General features: G+C 35.5%; 1 non-coding gene across 1 annotated transcript; it reads left to right on the top strand.

The window, feature by feature from the left end:
- The first annotated feature begins 705 nt into the window (after positions 1-705).
- On the top strand, positions 706-812 carry LOC141593724 (small nucleolar RNA R71). Its single transcript, XR_012521793.1, has one exon. It is a non-coding gene; the product is annotated as a small nucleolar RNA R71 (small nucleolar RNA).
- Positions 813-13,625: the final 12,813 nt, after the last annotated feature.

Raw genomic sequence — 13,625 nt, 5'->3', positions numbered from 1 at the left:
TCCGACCTTCCAAGCTCCGGGATTTGCCAACAATGCGATTGATGCGAAGAACGTAGTTTGATTTCTCTCTTTGAAAGTAATTAGGTTTTAAAAGTGTTTAAAGAAAAGTGACGGAAGTTATTATATACTTAATCGCATTATTAACAAAACCCGACAAATCAACCCCCGTAAACCGGCTACTCGATCGAGTAGATGAGGTACTCGATCGAGTGCCCCCTTACTCGATCGAGTATCTACGTTACTCGATCGAGTACCCAACAGGTCAGAAACTATTTTAAACTGCAACTCTCCCTTACTCGACAGAGTAAGGCCTACTCGATAGAGTACCCAGAGACTCATAAATCCGTAGTATTACAGGCATAATGACCCGCACCTCCACAACCGTCACACACAATGATTTGGCTTGTTGAAGACACAACATTGAGTTGTTGAAGGGAATCTTTAGCATCTCTTTCCGCCAATTGTTGTTGGAGCAAGGCAATTTGAGCTAGCAAGACGGAGTTGTTAGAGGATTCTTCCTTACCTTTGGATGGCACAACTCGGGAATTGACATATTGGGCATCATAGACCACCATAGATTCGATCGTGGCATGAGCAAGGTCGGTGTCAATTTGATCAAACCGCCCATTGTTGGCGGAATCAAGAATCCTTCGGGACTCGGCACAACATCCATTGTAGAATGTTATTGCTATAAACCAATCATCTAGCCCATGATGTGGGCATTGCCTTTGAAGCTCTTTGTACCTCTCCCAAGCTTCATATAAGCTCTCAAGAGCTTGTTGACGAAATCCGGTAATTTGGCTCCTCAAAGTTTGAGTTTTCTCCGGTGGAAAAAACTTTTGATAGAAAGCAAGAGCCAATGTCTCCCAATTGGTTATTCCCATGGCGGTGCGGTCAAGGCTATTATTCCAAAGCTTGGCCTTGTCCTTCAAAGAGAAAGGGAGAAGTATTTCCCTTATTTGGGCTTGGGTGACGCCCGTTTGACGGATCATGGAGCAATAGTCACAAAAGTTTTGCACATGCAAATTGGGATCCTCCAAAGGACTTCCCCCAAATTGCTTCCTCTCCACAAGGCTAATGAAAGCCGGCTTGATCTCGAATTCCGGCGCGGTGATTTCAGTGGTTGTGATTCCGACCGGAAGCATGGCCGCAGTGGGCTTTGAGTGATCGGAAATTTGCATCATCTTTTTGGTAGTAGATGGTGGTGGTGGTGGAGTTGATGAACAAGAAACCTCCTCCTCTTCAAGAACCTCTAGATCGTCTAAGTAAGACTTTCTAGCACTTTCAACTTGTATGGGAGAAGTGGCTTCTTTCACTTCCTTCCAAAAACGTCGTCTTCTCCTAAAGGTTTTCTCGGGATCGGAGTCCGGTGAAAGCAATTCTCCACTACGAGAGGACCTGGGCATAAGACAACAGTTTCTAGAGAAATGATAAGTGACGGTCTCAAGGAACAAGTGTTCCCCAAGACAAAGGAAAACAAGATAAAAATCGACAATTCAAAAAGCAATAAAACTGTTTCCCCGGCAACGGCGCCAAAATTTGATAGGCTTATCGCGTACCTATGCAAAGATAAATTCCCTAAACACAAATAAATGTAGTAATAGGGGTCGAACCACAAGGAAACGGGAATTACGTTGCTAATTGCTATGGGTAGATTTTTATCAAGGTCGACTTCAATTTTGGTTTAATTGGTTTGTTTGATGATTAATGAAAATTGTAATGTAAATGATATGATAAAAGAGAGTCTAAGGGGTTCGGGTCACACATGCAAGGGTAAATATACGATCATGATAAATTCGGTACTAATAACATTGTCAATTGCTTAGGCTTAGAGACACCCACCTTACGATATTAGTGTCAACCATAGACCGGGTCCTAGAGAAACTCTCGTCCATGACTAGGTCGTCCTACTATACATGCTTTGTCTAATTCAATTCTGTGCCTCTCTACTTATAGAACGAATGAACAAACTTAATCAATTGAATAAGGCCTTAAACAAAGATTAAACATTATGGCACAAGCATGTGATAGAAGCAATTTAAACAATATTATTATCAACATATTTTATCATGTTATATACTTGATTTGCATGGCTCCCCTAGCCCTTAGACTAAGAGATTTAGCTACTCATGTTAAGGTGTAAATTGTAGACAATATAAAAAGAAATGATAAACATGGTTGAGTGATTTATATGAACTAAATGTTTTAACATGTAAAAGAAATAGAACTAAAGTAATCTAAAAGGAGTGCTTAATTATAAACTAAATATAAACTAAATAGAAATGTAAACTATATAAAAAGAAATACCTTAAAGAGATGAACTTGTATGGAACAACAAATAATAACCAAATGCTTGAATAAGAAATGCTTGAACAATAACTTGTAAAACAAAATGTTGAAGGATTGAACTAAGGAAAGCTTAACAACTTGTAAACTAAAAATGAGAAAACTAATGAGAGAAATATAAAGCTTAAGGCTATTGTAAAGTGGAAATGGGACGTAAAAATTGGATGTCCAAAGCCTTGGAATACCTCTCCTATTTATAGGAGAGGAGAGCATAACGTAAAAGCCAAGAGGCATGCAACCCCGATCGGGGTCGTGTGTTTCCGGGTATTTTCTCTTAATTCCTCCTTTAATTGCTTGAGGAATCCTAAGAGCGTGATTAATGACCCTTAATGCACCCGGGTAAATGCTTCATCTATGATCTTTAGAGCTCCCAAAAAGCATCCTAAGCATGTTGGAATCTTATGCTTTCCACCTTGACTTGGATTTGAACATTGGGCTTTGACTTTGATTGTTGTCAACATTTGCATTATACATATTAATCCATCAATTTCTCCATGCAAAACCCAATCCAATGCTCCATGCTTAGTCTAACACTTGGTCTTGATTAGCTTAGTGAATTTAGTGTACAAAATGATAGGAAAAAGCCTTTAAATGCTTAGATTCCTACAAAAACATGTTAAGACAAGCAAATACACTAGAACAACTAATATTAGCTTATGACACTATGATAAGTGCTAAATATCAAATAAAATGGAGCTAATATAGGGGATGAAAGTATATAAAATATGCACTTATCAATCAAAAGAGCTTCCTAATTTGTACCCTCACTCCTTACTCCAGATCTCTGTGAACATCCTTGTTCATTGGCCTCCACGAGAGTCATTCTAGACATAGAATGCTAAGGGTAATGAGTTCTTTGTGTTCATGTCACTACTTTGTGTCTTGACATGACGCGAAGTATTCGAACGGTTTCCAATTTTCCACAATAAATTGGCGGCGACTCCACAAATGCAAACGCTTGTCCCAAGCGTCCCCTGTGGCCCATGTCCACAATATACTTGTAGCTTATTATTATTATTATTATTATTATTATTATTATTATTATTATTATTATTATTATTATTATTATTATTATTATTATTATTATTATTATTATTATTATTATTATTATTATTATTATTATTATTATTATTATTATTATTATTATTATTATTATTATTATTATTATTATTATTATTATTTTTAATAAAAAGATGCGTCGACTTTCATTAAAAGAAAAATAAAAGTTTACATGAAATTGGTGGGAGCCGAGAGACAATCTGGGCTCCCACACCCTTAGCAACAGAAAAAAGCTAAGTCTAGTAAAAATGTAAGCGGCCACCCGAGCCCCCGCATCCCGAGATACGAGAATTTTCGATCCGCTTGAGCAAGACAACAAAGATCCGAACCCGCTCCCAAGTGAAGAGAAAGAGAAGGGAAGGAAACCATAACCCGCTGCCGCGCACAAATCCCCATACTTAGCCCACTTACGCTGAGCAGCATCTTATCTTTATTAATTCAGAAGACAATGTTGAATGCAGGACGCGCCACATCATTTGTACTTTTTTTTTGGAAATTCAGGTTATGGTGGGACCCGTTGGTGTGCAAAGAATTAATTTCTTCAAATCGTCCTCTAATACAAACATGCGACAATTTCCGTCTTAGCAAAAATACTATAAAATAATTTTACATTCGGAATAAATGAAATTAATTTAGACCAACTAGATAATTGCAATAGAAATGCAAAAAAAAAATGCCATCCAAAAACATTAATACCGTCCCAAATACATACCCGTGCAATTTAATCACTGATTTAGACCAACTAGATAATTACAATAGAAATGCAAAAAAAAAAAATGCATCCAAAAACATTAATACCGGCCCAAATACATACCCGTGCAATTTTGCACGGGTTTAAAACTAGTTTATTATTATTATTATTATTATTATTATTATTATTTTTATTATTATTATTATTATTATTATTATTATTATTATTATTATTATTATTATTATTATTATTATTATTATTATTATTATCATTATTGTTATTATCATTATTGTTATTATTATTATTGTTATTATTGTTATTGTTATTGTTATTGTTATTGTTATTGTTATTGTTATTGTTATTGTTATTATTATCATCATCATTATCATCATCATTATTATTATTATTATTCCGTATCAAACCCAACTCGCTAAATAAAATAAAATATTACTATTATATAATTATTAAATACGGAGTATTACAAAAGGAGTGAGTTCGGGAGAGCTCACTGAAGGTCGGGCAATCTCGTACCCTACTCGTACAAGCCAACTGACAGGATTGACCTCGAAAGTGGGAGGTCGTGCGACCTGACCTAGCTCTAGCAAGGCAAATGACTTTATTACGGGGCCTAATCGTCATTTAAGCCCTTGGTTAACCCTTAAAACTTGTAATTAATATAAATACCCCTTGTAATAAGACCTCATGTAAAGACCAAAAAATAAAGAGGAGAGCACAAAAAGCAGTAGCATGACAGATAACCAAAAAAGGAGCAGACAGAGAGCAAATCAGAGGGAATTCACAATTGGTGAGAGCACATTGGCTTTGAATAAGAAAGTGAATGTTCAACAACCATAAAGAGAGTAAGAGAGAGCTAGGGTTGTAGTGAGTGAGTGACAAATACAAGAGGTGATTTGGTCCAATCTATTCGAAGCTGATCTAGCTCAAGAGTGGTTCAAGCTTCATCAACACTCCTCCGGTGACGGTATACCGAGTATTCTCCGATAGGTATTGTGGTAGAGCTTTAGAGTGGTGGGAGTACTAAATTAACAAGGGTAGTTTCAATTTAGTGCTATATCTTCTTTGATAATATATATACTTATTGTTGAGCTTGTGAGGTGGTGGTTGTTATTGTAAACTTGAAAAAATTAATCTCTTATTAGTGGATCGATTTGCCGAGAGGCCGTGGTTTTTCCTCTTATTTGAGAAGGGGTTTCCCACGTAAATTGTGGTGTCGATTGTTCTAGTTTCTTGCACTTTACTTACTTTGTAGGTGTCCCCCTAATTGTTTGTGGTTGTGTGTGTGAGACGGTCTCCCTACACCTTGTTGTTCAATTATTGTAGTGACCCGCTTAAGCCGCCAGTAGAGAGAAAACCCAAAGATAGATTAATTGCACTTATTGATTTAACACGCGTTACATATTCAAGTTATCAAAAAATTTGATTAGTTTAGTGATTGCATTTTGCTTTTTGAGCGAATTTGAATTTGGAGGTTTTTTTGTTAGGAGTATTGATACATGCATTTTGTATAGTCTTTTTAGCCTATTTTAGCACGTATTTCTATGTACTTTCGTATTGTTTATATTGCATTTTGACCCGAATTGGCTACTTTGGTTCGTTTTGTCCGTTTTGTAGGGATGAACGTAAAAGTAGTAGAATCGTACCATTTTCGTCCCTTTTGCTTGTATTTTGAGGAGACGGGATTTTTCAGAGTTAGATCTTGCATTGGGATGCGTGAAGGAACGATCTACGAAGCAGTCGGTTACGAGTTTGAGCTGTTTCAGAGGAAGAATACTCGATCGAGCCCTTTTATTGGTCGATCGAGTGGTTTCTATGGCTGAGGATGGTCGATCGAGCAATATTTTACTCGATCAAATAGTGCTGGAAATAGAGGTTACTCGATCGAGTAGATTGTTTGGAGAAGTACTCGATCGAGCTGGTTCAAACTGCTCGATCGAGTGGTTTTGTCTTTCATGGGCTTTAATTAGTCCGTGAACTTATTTTCGTTAGTGGACTTAGCTTTATTTCTATTTAAACGTACAATAACTAGGTTATTAGCATTCCATTAATTATCTAATAATCTATCTTTCATCTTTCACTGCTTACTCTTTCACGTTGCTTTTTCCTCTCTAATGTAAATTTTGCTTTCGGATTTTCTCGCTCGGATTTAGTTGTTCTTTACGCCGGATTCTTGCGATTGTAATCTCTTACTCTCTTTTAATCTTAATCTTTCATTCATTTGCTTCAATTACTTGTTTTGTTCCTTTTTTATTTCTGCCCTAATCTTTATTTATGCAATTTCATTATTATTTCATCATGTTTAATGTTAGTTATTTCATTGTTATTAGTCTTGACGACATTAATAGCATGAGTAGCTAATTTGTTTCATGTTAGGATTAGGGGATCTACGGTAGAAATGTGACGATATAGTGAATAGGTTAGATGAATTATTTGTGAGACTCTGCCCCCATAGCAATATAACTGTATTTACCGACTTAGTTGAGTGCACGCTTCTGAGTCACCTTTTAATCTGGTTAAATTTAATCCTGGATCGGAATATTGGACTAAATAGGCCTGCTATGAACAGTAAACTACCCTGACGAGGACATAAGTTAAGTTAGTGGGAATCTAGGGTAGAAAGTGGACCGGAAGGGCCTTTCCATATCCGTCTCACAGTAATTTATCTAAGTTATTTACAACATTGAGTCACCGGACTACCGTAGTGAACCGAAATCCTGACATGTCCCCTCTCTATTGATAGTTTATTCCTATTTTCTTAAATTGCTCTTTCCTTGTTTCTCTTCCCTTAAAGCTTAATTAGTTTAGAAATCAAATTACAAACCCCCCATTTTGTGACCGAATAGACGGACTTTTACAGATATCTTGCCTCCCTGAGGAGATCGACCTGACTTCCCTAGCTATATAGTTAGTTTAGTTAGTTATTTTTGATAGGTATATGACATACATCAAGTATGCAAATGGAAATTATTGTGCAAAAATACTTGTAATGAGTAAAAATTGTAATGTGAAAATAAATTATGTTAGCTAATCTTTAATATTGGTTTCTCTTAACATGCTGGATTTTTATCCTAATGGTCATGTAAAATTAATTAAAATAGTTACTATCTATCTCGGTAGAAAATTATGTCACGGTAGCGAATATAAAATTTTATTTCCGAGGTTCCATAAAATTAATAAGGCGTTTTTTTTTTTTGCGTAAAAAGTATACATCTATAAATATAATAAAAAGGCAAGACAATAACCACATTGCACCATTCCCTTTTTTATGAGAGTTTTAAAAAGCTACATCGTCTTTATTTTATAAAAAAAGAAAAAGTTTAGATATTTGTAACATTAAATACAAGTTAATGTACAACATTAAATGTCTTTTATTTATTCTTAAAGAAAATTAAGCAACAATTAAATAAATATGAGAGTAAATTTACCTTTTAGATTTTTTTGTTAGAACAAATAAAAATTGCGTCACATTAGTCTAAATTTTACTTATCTATACAATAATATTAAAAGACTAGATTGAGTATCCTTTAATGTCATGTGGCTTCATATAAAGCATGTTTAGAAACTCTCAAATTCTACCCGTTTAAACAATAAAGCATTCACCTACTCTACTTAGGTGCATTAACTTGCATTGATAATTGATCATAAATTTCATTTAAGACACGAAATTAAGAGTTTTTTTTTTTTTTTTTGTAGTCATCTCTAATTTTTGGGTTTCCTAATCCCATCAATCTATCTTCATATATATATATATATATATATATATATATATAGAGGCAAGTTCTAATGAGTCCACCTAAAATGGTGAGTCCACTAAGTCCTAATCCTAGCCATTGATCTCTAAAATGGATGGTTGAGATTTTACAATTCTAAGATGAAAACTTTAATGTTTTATAACTGAAACTTTAATTTATTAGTTTAACTTTAATTCTTTACAATTATAAGTTTAACTTTTATGAATGAAATTTTAATGCTAAAAGTTAAAACTTTAATTTTTTTGGCCAATTTCTAATATTAAAATTTGAATTTATTTAATTTTACAGATTTATAAATGTAACTTTAATGTTTTACGAATGAAACTTTAATGCTAAAAATTGAAACTTTAATTTTTTTAACTAATTTTTAATATTAAATTTTGAATTTATTTATTTTTACAGATTTATAAATATAACTTTAATGTTTTACGAATGAAACTTTAATGCTAAAAATTGAAACTTTAATTTTTTTAACTAATTTTTAATATTAAACTTTAAATTTATTTATTTTTACAGATTTATAAATATAACTTTAATGTTTTACGAATGAAACTTTAATGCTAAAAATTGAAACTTTAATTTTTTAGACAATATAAAATATAAAAATTTGAATTTAGTTAATTTTACTGGTTTATAATTTTTTTAAATTGTCATTTTTTGAATATAACTTTAATGTTTTACGACTGAAACTTTAATGCTAAAATGTGTAACTTTAATTTTTTTAGACCATTTTTTAATATAAAAATTTGTTTTTATGAAATAATGTACTTGGGACTAATATTTATTTAATTTAACTAATTTTTAACTGTAACTTTAATGATATACGAGTGAAACTTTAATGCTTTAAAATGAAACTTTAGTCCATATAAACGTAACTTTAATTTAAGTCCTTAATAAATATAATTAGTCCATATCAACGTAACTTTGAGTCCATATAAGCGCAACTTTAGTCCATATAAACGTAACTTTAGTCCATATAAATGTAACTTTAACACATGCTGCTGAAACTTTATTTTAATAACCACCAACATCACCAATTCCAACCACCCAACCCATGACCATGAGACCACGACCACCGCCACCGCCTCGACCACCACCACCATGGCGTCCCCCTGCAACAACGGCCATCACGCACCACCAATATGAAAAAAAAAAAAAAAAAAAAAAAAAAGAAAAAAAAAAAAGGAAAGATCGAAAAGATCTCGAAAAAAAAAAAAAAAAAAAAGAGAGAAGGGAAATAGGCGGCAGCAACAACAGCCACGACATGGCCACCACGTCCCGCCGCATCACCTTCACCGTCGCCATATTGATATTTTGTAATTAAATTTTCGATTAAATATGAAATATCTCATATTTTTAACTGAAGATCTAAAATTTTTGACACAAATGATAAAAAAATTAGTAAATTTTCGAAAAAAAAAGGAAAGGTCGCATAAATTTATTTGTAAAATGAAAGGTCGCATAAATTTATTTGTAAATCTGAAATTTTCCAAACAAAAAAGAAAAAGAAAGTTTTGAAAAAAAAAAAAAAAAAAAGAGAGAAAGAGAGAATGCAGGCGGCGGCCTGACTCACCACCACCACGGCATCACCACTCCAAGCAGCCCCACACTTGCAAAAAACAACCAACAATCACTCATATTCTCAGATCTAGAAAATAAAAAACAAAAAAAAAAAGAGGCGGCCGAATGGTGAAGCGGTAGAGGGGTGTGGCAGGGTCGCGGCGGGGAAGGATTGTTGGTGGCGGCGGTGTTGGCGTGGAGGCGGCGTGGCAGGGGGGCGTGGCAGGGGGGCGTGGCGGGGGAGGGGGATCGGTGTGGGAGGTAGAGAGAGAAAGGGAGGAAGAAAGATAAGTGAGAGGTGGTAAAATGAAGAGAATTAGGGTTTTTGTGATTTATATAGGTCTTTATTTTCGGTGATCTTGACCATTGATTTTGTTATAATCTAATGGCTAAGATTAGGACTCATGGACTCATCTAAGTAAGATGGACTCATTTGAACCTAATTCTATATATATATATATATATATATATATATATATATATATATATATATATATATATATATATATATATATATATATATATATATATATCGCATGTTGGTGTACAAATTTCCACTCTTCACATGATAGTTTAGCCTTTAGAAAAAGTCTAATCACTCATCAGTCAGCTTGGCCCCTTTCCTATTCCGCTTTGCCGCCTATTAAGAGAATAGGTGTCCCGTTCAAGCAGCCCGCCTTTATTCATCTATACTAGCTGCCACGCACGATCCAATAGGAACGATTTCAGCGCCCCTCTCTAGATAAGAAACAGAATGCGCTATCACCTACAGCCCTTTCCTCTGTCGGGGACTTCCACGAAATTAAAACGAGCCTCATCGTCGTATGCTCGACATTTGTTGCCCTGGTTTTTCCCGGAGTACTCCTATGGCCGATTTGTCACCCAACCTACATAAAGAACCTAAACTAAAGGCTTGGCCCTGTGCCGTTTGGAGAATGACCTCTTATGGCACGCACGGCTTAGTCAATTATTCTCGCAATTCAGATAAGAATTGCCACTTTTCTGAAAGCTTGGTTCTTGCCTCCTTTCTTGGAGCTCGTTCATTCGTTGGGTGATCCCTTGCTCTCACGTTCGTGTGTTTGCTCGTCGTTTAAGCCGGTGAGTGAGATTTCTGCTCATTGTAGTCACCTCCGGGGTTCTTCGCACCTGGATAGTACCAGGACCCTTGTGCCCCAGCCTTTGATCAGATAAAGCTGCCCGCTCGAAGCTCACCCTATTATGATATGACCCAAAACTACAAATTTCCACTCTTCTCATCTTTCAATCATAGTAAAAAAAAATTTATTGCCCCTCACTTTGTTTAAGCAATATGATGTACCCTTAAATCATAGAGTTATATTTCCAATTTTTTGAACCCTATCATTTTTCTCTGAGCGACCATATTCAACGAGGGAATTTTATCTATTTTATTTTGTAGTTTTAATTTTGAAATTTGTGAATTACAAAAGATACATGTTTAGAATCTTTGAAGATAATGGTATTCAAATCTTAAATTTTGAATGGGAATCATAATGGTTGGCTTATGGAAGTTCAATATGTTGGAGTAGAGGTGATCAAATGGCTCAAGCCCATTGGCCCGACTCGGCCCAGCCCGCTTTTTTGAAGGGCTTGGGCCTTTTATTTTGGCCCAAAAAAGCTCATGGGCCAGCCAAAAAAAGCCCAATGTACTTTTGGGCCGGGTTTGGGCCAAGCGTTTGACCTAAATTTTGGCCCAGCCCGGCCCATATTTATTAATTAAGGAATATTTTTCTTATAAAATTTGTTTAAGTAGCGTAAATTTTATATATAATTCCTTATAAACTCATGTATATATTTATTGAGATTTAAAAGCGATGTTCACGTAAGTGGACAATGGGGGCCCACGGGGGCGCTTGGGAGGAAGAGAACAAGCGTTTGCATTTTTGTTGGAGTCGCCACCAATTTTTATGGGAAATTGGAACCGTTCGAATACCTCGTGTCATGTCAAGACACAAAGTAGAGACATGAACACTAAGCAATCGTTACCCTTAGCATTCTATGTCTAGAATGACTCTCGTGGATGCCAATGAACACGGGTGTTCACAGATATCTGGAGTAAGGGGTGGGGGTACGTATTAAGAAGCTCTTTTGATCGAACACCTAATCCCGCCCGCCTCGATAGCGGCCTCTACTAATGATTAGGGAAGTTATTCGTACTTGATATATCGTCGGCTATATATGCATGCAATGCAACATGCAAGTTTTAATCCTAACATGTGAGAATTAGACTTAGTCGGTAAACAATTAATTTAATCATGCAATTAGGTCGAAGTAGGATTTAATGCTCAATTACATGGGAAGGCATACAAATGATACAAGAAATACGATAAATACAATAAAAGAGAATTACAATAATGAAAATTACAATAATTACAATGGAATAGGCGATTTATGTCGAAAATACCTTTAAAACGGATAATTTGAGAAAACCGAATAAAGGAAGAATTAACGAACAAATCAGAAGGTGATAATACGATTAATAGTTAATTATACGTAAGCTAATTAAACTAGGTCAAGCAACAACGGAGTTCGGGACGAACTCAACTGAACAGCGCAGCAGACAGATCGCGCCTTTAGAAGAGGCGCAATTGTTGTTGCGTCATTCAAGGGTGAGTTCTGGCTGTGAAGCCGGAACTGCAAATCGTTAATATCAATTGGTAAATTTAAAGATCGATTAATATATTTACTCGGACGGAAGTGATTAATAGGTTATTTACATGTGATTAAAGTCATAAAAACAATAAAACATGGATGGGACGGATGCAAACGAATTAATTACATGGATGAACGATTGATTAACGACATGGGTGAATGAAATAGACTAAACATGATGAATTAATGACAAATTAATAACGAATATGACAATAAATAGATGAAAATATATCAAAGATCGAATTCCGTAAACCCAACATGAACAAATCGAATTTCTACAACCCGGATTGAATTTAATGACGAAAACCCGCAAATATGAGATTATAAGGGATTTAAGTCGGATTTAAATGACGAATGAAACGTGTTAATGATGAATAAAAATATACATGTGAAATTATTGTGCTATTATGTCAAAGAATTAAAGAACACGAACGAAAACAAATACACAAGACGAATTACGAGGGACGAAGGAAGAAGAAAGGAAGCGAGAATCTGCCTGATCTCACGAAGAGGCGCAGCAGGTACTGCGCTCCTTCGAAGAGGCGCAGCAGTTGCTGCGTCCTTTCTCGACGGTTTGTCTTCTGGAAATCCGTAAAAAGAGGTTTTAAACGAGGTTTTAGAAATCGGTTTTAAGAGGTATTTTTGACATGAACCTTACAATTGATGATACAAAAAGTAAATAACAATAATAAAGAGAGATTTACACCCTCAGACTTACATGTTTGACGAAACGAGAAGGACTAAGTTATCGATTAGCGATTGCTCGACTCGAACTATAATGCAAATATGAAAGTGCCCTCGTAAGAGGAAAACGGTTAAGATTAATTAAGTTGATTGATTGTGGAGTTGGTCAAATTGGTCGGTCATGCAAACGAGGCTGGTACTCAGAAGGATCCGAGCTTACGTGGTCGAATGTTCAAGCACGTAGACGCCAAAAAGTAAGAACAAAGGTCTAGAATGCAAAGGGAGAAGAGAAGGGCGGACACTCGCGTGAGAAATATGAGGAGCGAAAGCTCCTATTTATACTAATCACGGCGGAGGAATTATGGTAAGACTAGGATACGGAAGGAAAAATCCGGAAATAACCGACTTAGGTTAAAACACGGAAACTTGGACAAAAAGAAAGCCCTGGTAAAAGGCGCAGCAGGTGCTGCGTCCCTTGGAAGAGGCGCGGCACTTGCTGCGTCCTTTCCCGGGTAGGTTCCTCTGCGCGTAGAAAACGCGTTTGACAGCCTGTCGTATTTTAGGCATAACTTTCTCTAAAAGACTCGGAATAAGGTGATTTCGGTGGCGTTGGAAAGCTAAGAAAGAGATATAGAACTTTCTGTGAAATAGGCCTGGCCCAAAAAAGTCGTTATCACCTCGTAAAACGGACCTAAAGGTCGGGTTGTCATTTTAACTAAATGAAATGCACATTTTGTAATGTAAACTTTTAGTTTAGCCTAATGAAGTGACATGAGACTCGAAATGAGATATAATCTCAACATTTTATGACATCCTAACCTTAGGTAGACAAGCACATTGCTTTT

The sequence above is a fragment of the Silene latifolia genome, chromosome 7 (genome assembly GCF_048544455.1).
Source record: "Silene latifolia isolate original U9 population chromosome 7, ASM4854445v1, whole genome shotgun sequence".
NCBI lineage: Eukaryota > Viridiplantae > Streptophyta > Magnoliopsida > Caryophyllales > Caryophyllaceae > Silene > Silene latifolia.
Note: the sequence above shows the minus strand (reverse complement) of the source record. Positions and strands in the feature narration are given on the sequence as shown.